This window comes from Carassius carassius, chromosome 1 (genome assembly GCF_963082965.1).
Source record: "Carassius carassius chromosome 1, fCarCar2.1, whole genome shotgun sequence".
Taxonomy (NCBI): Eukaryota; Metazoa; Chordata; class Actinopteri; order Cypriniformes; family Cyprinidae; genus Carassius; species Carassius carassius.
Window position 1 is genome coordinate 32,598,080 of NC_081755.1, and position 8,171 is coordinate 32,606,250.

Sequence of the window (8,171 nt, forward strand, 5' to 3'; positions counted from 1 at the left end):
ATTATTCTCATTTTGTTTTTCATTTTGCACGGGTATTTTATACGGGTAGGAATGATATCGTGGAGGGAAATGCATTAGAAATCAAGCAGTACAGTCAAAAAATAAAATATTGCTCTAAATATTGTTCTTAGGTTCGAAGTGCACTAACCATTAAACGTTTATCCGAGGATGTACAGAACGGTAGACTGATCCTCAGCAGTCCTCTTCGAGGTAAACATTCCGCTCCTGCTAGAGCGCCAAAAAAGAATCGGTAGAACTGCACTTCCTGTTGTTACCATGGTAACATAGCCATGGCAACACCAGCAGCATTTTCCAGGAGTGTTTGTCTGTCTTTGGTGTGACGGCTCTCTCTCTTTGTCTCTTTCTTTCTCCTTTGCTTCTTACTAGATTCCTATTTTACGGTTTCTAGCTCATCGTGACTCACAAGAGTTATTACAAAGAGATGACATTCTTGGCTATTTTGTGTAGGCTACATTATAAATTATTTCTTGCCTGCCCTATTTTTTTCTTCACACGTCCTACAGAGCTTCGTTTATTCTGTTTTCTGTCTCAGTAAAATGTATTTTTACATACACAAACGCATTAAATGAAACAATAGATTATTTCCTTATTATAAGTTGCATGATTTTTAGTTGCGCTATTATTAATATCGTTTCAGCGCTATATCAGTCATTGTTATAAAATATCTTGCAGCTGTCTTTCATTAATCATCATTATCATCTTGTCCTCATTACAGCTCTGTTTCACTATCCTCTTCCTCCTCCTCCTCCTCCTCCTCCTCAGTGCTGTGCCTCGTCTGGTTGCCGTCCGTTGTCACTCACTCTCATTGGCTGAATGATTTTGTTTCTGAGCGGGTGTGGTGGAAGGATAATAATGATGATGAAAAAAATATATATTAAATAAGGCCGCTGTATATCATAAAGGGATCATCTATTCACTAACATACGTTTTGAACAGAAAATCAGTGATGATTTTACCACATTCCTGGTGGAATATCTCTGAGACACACATACAGTGAGAGTTTGTTGAACATGTTTATAAGTCTGAGTGCCTCTGCCTTTCTCTCTTCTTCAGTCATTCCTTCCAATGAATTGGACTGTTCCTCCTCCACCCGTCCTGTCACAGGGTTAATCCTGTCCTTGGCCTGTCTGTACTCCACCGTGTCTGAGTCAGAGTCACTGGAGTACTGCGGTTGAGGAGAGGGGCCGCGTGCCGCCAGCCGAGTTCATGAATACCATACCGACAGCACTGTTTTAAATGTCACAGAAAGGTGTTTTATGAGTGCTGCAGTGATGACATTTTTGTAGGCCAACCCCTGAAACGAGTTAGCATTTTAGCACTTCCATTTCCATTGAACTGAAAGAAATGGGCTTTTTGAACGAGTCTTTGGTTAAATGCCTAAAAATATTTCTCAGGATATTTTAATGTTTTTATTTATTTATTTTTTTACGGGGGCAGTCGTGGCCTGTTGGTTAGAGACGAACTTGTAACCCGCAGGTTTGAGTCTCAGGTTTAGCAGGAATTGTAGGTGGGGGGTGTGAATATCCAGTGCTCTCTTCCACCATCAGTAACATGACTGAGGTGAGATCCTTGAGCAAAACCCCCAGCTGCTCCCTGGTGCCGCAGAAATGGCTGCCCAATGCTCTGGGTGTGTTTTCATGGTGTGTGTGTTCACTGTGTGTGTGTGCCTTTGGATGGGTTAAATGCATTAGCTCAAATTTCATGTATGGGTCACCATACAAGCCACACGTGACTTCACTTCATTTTATAATGATATACAATAAATTAGTAATACCCCTTGTGATTTTTAAAAAGCAGTTGCTAACATATAGCTAAATGCTACTACAGAGTTGTCAGGGCCATTAAACAGAATCACACCAAAAAAAGAGGGGCTCATCTACTTATTAGTCTGCTATTTTAACTATTTTAACTATTTTAACTCAAACTTTAAGGAAAAGTATTTTTAAATAAAGATTGAATTAGTTTTCCAAAGCAGTGGTGAGGACATTAATGTCATGCAACTTTGGTGTAGTTTGTTTATAGTCTACACTTAGCTTTTACTTCTAGCTATCTTATTTAGGCTTTAAAATTCATAAAAGCTGTGTTCATTTGTGTCGATTATCATGATGATCAAAACATGTAAGAATCATAAAAAGAACTTATTTTCTGGAATAAACCACTTGATAAATCATGTTTGGTGTTTGTCAAGGGAAGCAGGGTGATGTTAACTTCTGGGTTGGCCTACAAAAATACTTCACCCCAGCAGCACTTGCATGTTCATTTATAGCATGCTCATACCATGATACATGAACGTGACAATCATTCGGTCTCATGGTATTTATAAAGTATGAATGTCAGTGCACTTTACATGGTTCAGATGCATCTATGTACCATTTTCTTTACAGAGCACAAAGAGAAGCTCAGCCGCACAGTGTTTTGATATCAGTGTCGACATGGGTCATAAGTCGCACTAGTTTGCTCCTCAGTGTGTTCCCCTGTTCAGGCCTTATCTCAACGTCTCTCAGTGGAGGCAGGATCTGTTCAAAAATAGCACAGGATCAGGCTCCTGGTGAAATAACAAGTATATGTTGTGTCAGACTTAATGTTTCAAGTTTATAGAGTGCTCCAAAAGTAACACCTATACTCAGACCAAGGATGGTAACTATAAGGATAACAATAACTTTACCGTTTTTATTAATCGTTCTAATTCTTTGAGTCCATACCACAGCTATAACGATAAAGGGACAGAGGAAAAATATAGTTAAAATCACTTTTAGAATGAATTTTCTTCATTGGTTTGAACAGTTTGAAACACACAGAAATGGTAAAAATGTTTAAAATATGTATTTTGAGATGAGTACTGTACCTGCTGTCTGAGAAACTAGTGCCTAGTGTCCTTGTGTGTTTTGCTGCTCTCAGTCAACAGGTTTAACACTGGAGCCAACTTTTCCTTTAGCTTGAGGCCCTTCATAATTCACATTTAAAAACATTGCACTTCAAATTTGTACAAATGCAATATAGGCATATAAGTCACACAAAAGATAATATTTTAAAGAGTGCTGATAACCAAACAGTTTTGGTTAACATTGACGTCCAGTGTATGGACAAAAACATTGTTTTTCCAAGGAAGAAAAAGTTAGGAACAACATGAAGGTGTGTATTTTTGGGTGAACTAACTCTAGCATGTCATGGAAACTGAACCCCAGTCTAAGATCCATGGAAATCAAACCTTTAACTTTGGCCTTACAAGTGCCATGTTCTTGAGCTACAGGAACAGTTCAGAGCGCTCTTTCTCACTCCGTCCAGTCTCTTCTCCATGAAGAGCAGCAGAGTGTGAACACAGTCCATGTTGACTCCGCCGGACTCCTTTGAACCTTCAGACAGGCGAGCGGATAGCAGAACATCCAGGCACTGCAGAGGGAGCGCTGAGAGCACATTCACTGTGTGTCTGTGGATATTCAGCACAGAAGAGTTAAAGAGATCAACAGGACGAGACCTCTGAAGACTCATCACGGTGGTTTGATTCTTACTCTCACCCTTGCAGCTCCTCTTTTCTATCCTCTCGCTCACAGGGCACGAGACAGTGACGCAGGATTTAACTAAAAACATTGACATACACTTCTTAACAGAGCCCCGTCCTGTTAAGGTATGTTTTGCTTCTCCTTACATACATATGTTAGTGTGTATGTGTATGAGCAAATTAAGAATTCTTTCCCATGCCTTGTTCATTCATTCATTCATTCATTAAATCCACTAACTAAATATCTTATGAACGATTACAAAAGGGAGTTACATCTGAATATTTTCACATACATACAGATTTGAATGATTTCTTTCCCAAATTTCATCGACTGCTCCAAAATATGAGACACCAATGTTTTAGAAGAGGGCACATGCTTCTTTGATAACTGCTTTATTTCCTGTTTCGGCTATGCTTTATTTTTTTAATTAACTGGGTTTTTGTTTTCAAGGTATTGTCAGATGTCTGGTTATTTGCAATGCAATTATTTGATTTCAAAAACAGCATCATAGCTATTGAACTATATTTTGTTATGATTTTAAATCTGTATTTAACCTCAGAATGATATCAAAGTAAAGGGAGTTGTTTAAGTCTGATTTTGTGGTGGCTGTGCTTTAAAATTAATTTATTATAATTTTAATTCAAGTGATGAAGGTCTTTGAAAGTGTTGAGTACTACTGTAATGTTAACCCTGTTTGCTTTAAATGTTTTTAAAAAATTAACAGTTTAGAAAAATTTTGAGAAAAAAAAAACACATTTTGAAAAGTTATCTAAAAGTAATCAAATGTAATCAGTTACATTACTTTAACAAAGTAATTTAAATATGTATTACATTTGAAATAGGGTAACTTGTCATCTGTAACCTTCTACAGTTCCAAAGTAACCTTACTCGTTTTGGTTTAGTTAAATTGTGGCCACAAATTTAGAAAATCTTGTTTTTATCTCCCTGCATGACATGTACATGGCTCTGTGCTTTTCATGTTTAACTAACAGTTTTAGTTTTTTTATTGACATCATCCTCTAGAAATTGATATCATTTTTGGGGTTGGAACACAGCATCAGTAAGTATTAGCATTCACCTGATTTGTGATGATGGGAAGTTTTGTGCTGTTTGATGGTTTGTCCAATTCCATTCTGCTCATTAAAAAAATTACAGTTATCTTTATGTTTGATCATCCGTAATTTCAGAAAAAGGAATAAAAATAAATCAAACATATATCACACTCCTTAGCTCTTGTCCATCTTGTTAATAATTCTTTAATTCCGTAACGCTGTGTAAATAGAGTTAATGATGGAATGACCCAGCTGCGGTCATTAAGGGTTAAAGAAATAGCCAATAGAAAAAAAAGCAGCATTTACCTCATCTACTTCCTGTCTGTGCACACTGTAGGTCAGTGGTGTCAAACTCAATTCCTGGAGGCCAGAGCCCTGCAGAGTTTATATTCAACCCTCATTAAACACACCTGATCACATCAATCAAGTAATTCAGGCTTATTTGAAAACTACATGGTTTCTGTGTCAGAGAACAAAACTCAGCAGAGCTCCTGCCCTCCAGCAATTGAGTTTGACACCCCTGCTGTAGCAGGTAATGTTAAACAGGTTCTTGAGAATCTCAAGGGCACGCTGAGTCACCTCCTTACACACAGGGGGTGCTGTGAGGTCAGTCAGCACCTCATGTGTTTCACCCCAGCACACTTCCAAACACTGTTCCAGAGCAGCAGTCAGCATGGACACAGGAAGAGCACACAGAACGAGTCTATGAAGTGTCCACTGAAAAGAAACAGGCAGTTTCGTGTTCTCCAAACACAGTGGTCTACGAGTTTTTTTATTTTAAATTAATTGTTTTATAGAATTTGCATTACACAAAAATATAAGTACATTTCAAACAGAATTAAAGTTAAAAGATAGACATTTCATTGTTTCGACACTTTAGAATACTGTTCCATTGTTAATGAATAACTACACAGGAACAGAGGACTGATGCACTATTCACATTGTAGCAACTACCTAACAAAAAACTCTGATTAAAGATTTAATAAGTAATAGTGCTCAGTGCTTTTCATAAATCCACTAGAACTAGCTACTGTATACGTCCATAATTAATGTGAATTGTGCATAATGTATAATTAATTCTAAATTGAAGATCACGGTAACCCACTAGTAATGACCCAAGTACTACCAAGTTCTTCAGAAGGAATGACAAATAATTTGGATCAGTATTCTAAAGTGAAAAGCATCATAACTCCCTAATATTGACTGACATCATTGTAAGCTTTTGAGATATATGAAAGGTTTCGTATAGTAGTGACTCAAGTGTTGCTACATCCTTCTGAAGAAATGACTCATTATGTGGATCAGTATCCTTAAGGGACGATCACACTATTAATGATTTAAGTGTTACCAAATCTTGCAAAATTAATACTTCACAGAACCCTCAAAAGCTTACAATAATTTTAATCATTACTAGGGAGTTATCATGATCTTCACTTCAGAATACTGATCCAAATTATTTGTCATTCCTTCTGAAGAACTTGGTAGTACTTGGGTCATTACTAGTGGGTTACCGTGACCTTCACTTTAGAATTAATTATACATTATGTATTATTCAATTATGAACCTGTATACAGGGGTTCTTAGTATTTCTTAGGGAGCTATGAAAAAATGATAGTTACTGATTAGTTAATAGTGAACTACCACATTCAACTAAGAACTATTACGTAATAATTCAATAATCAGAGTTTCTTGTTAGATATTAGTTGCTACTAGAGTGCTAATATTGCATTACTCATTTGTTCTTGTTTAGTTATACATTAATTATGGAAAGGTATTCTAAGGTGTTACCAAAAATCTTTCTGTCCACCAATAAGTCATTAGCCTGGAAAAATGTGTACTCCAACAATCCAATAAAGTTTGAAAAATGTACTTTTACAGTGTATGTATCACTAATAATACCTAATTCCATATTTGTGACCATGGACCACAAAACCAGACCAAGCTGAACAAATAAGCTTTCCATTGATGTTTGGTTTATTATGATCAATATTATTATGATCAATATGACAATATTTGGCCGAGATACAACTAATTGTAATCTGGAATCTGGGAGTGCAAAAAAATCAAAATACTGAGAAAATCACCTTTAAATTAGTCCAAATGAAGTTCTTAGCAATGCATATTACTTATTACAAAATTACAAAATATCTTTATGGAACATGATTTTTACTTAATATCCTAATGATTTTTGGCATAAAAGAAAAATAGATCGTTTTGACCCATACAATGTTTTTTTGGCTATTGCTAAAATATTCCCCAGCAACTTAAGTCTCCAGGGTTAAGTGCTCCAGGGTTAGATTTGTGTCATTGATTGTTACCTGGCGGAGCTCTATCCTAAGCTCAGGCCGTAAAGCGATCAACAGAAATAGAAGTCGCAGTTCATAAAACTGACCACTTGGAGGAGAGGAGGAATGTACACCTTCTTTAAGTCTCTCTGACAGGCCATGGAGAGAATGAGAGAGTGAGTTTTCTTTAATGATATTGAAATATATATTGACACCATACTTGGCAAATGCTTCACATGTAACAATTTGAGCCTAACCTCAGGATGCTGGCTCTCTCTTGTGCTTTCAGGCTATTGTAGATGACATTGCACAGGGCCTTCATCGCCTCTTTCCTCCAGAACTCTCCATCATCATACTTGTCCTCCTCCCCTTCCTCATTCTTCTCTCCTCTAGCATCCCTCTTTCCTCTTGTCAACAGCACACAGACCCCATCTTTCCTCACGTTTTCTTCATGGCAGACGTTTTGTGTTTCTCTCCCAATATTACAGTTAGATGTCACATTCACAGGGTTGAACTGCAAGCCTCCTTCACTAACCAAAGGTTCAGCACTGGCTGCAGAGACACAGACTGAATCATCTCCCTCCCTGTAGCATGTTGTGTGTTGTGTACTGCTGCCATTATTATCCGGACGTGTTTCTGTCTCATTCTCAGGAGTGATGTCACTGTGGGAGGAGCCCCACTCAGCCTCCTCTTTTTCAGGACAGGTAGGCAGGGCAGAGATACCCCCGAGTCGAGCAAGAGTTGGAATGGCATAGTCTGTGATGAGGGGAACCAAAGCCTTTCGATCATGCGAGATAATTTGCAGAGTTCGCAGACACACTCTCAAAACTCCTGGCTGCAGCCGCATGTGAATGAACCAGATCAGAGCTGCAGCAAGCCTCTGGAAGAGAGCATCGTATTTGATGGGAACAATATAATCAATTACAACATGGCCAAACACAGGTGGACAAGCTGTCTAATTTTAGATCCGGTTTGAATGTAAGGAACTGAAATTCAACTTTAATTTTTAATGATAGATTGATAGATAGACAGACAGACAGACAGAGGAAGTTGTGGCCTTGTGTGTGTGTGTGTGTGTGTGTGTGTGTGTGTGTGCGCGCGCGCACACTTTGGATGGGTTAAATGCAGAGCACGAATTCTGAGTATAGGTCACCATACTTGGCTGTATGTCACGTCACATTCAGACAGATAGATAGACAGAGAAAGATAGGAAGGAAGAAAACTTAACTAGAATATATGGTGCTGGTTTGTGCTTTTGGCCATATTTTATGAACAAAGTTGTAAAGAACGAAGTTATAAAAAAAAAGTTTGGG

General features: G+C 37.8%; 1 pseudogene; it reads right to left on the reverse strand.

Moving 5' to 3' along the window:
- Nucleotides 1-730: 730 nt before the first annotated feature.
- LOC132133621 (synembryn-A-like) overlaps nucleotides 731-8,171 on the reverse strand; it is an 8,392-nt pseudogene continuing 951 nt past the window's right edge.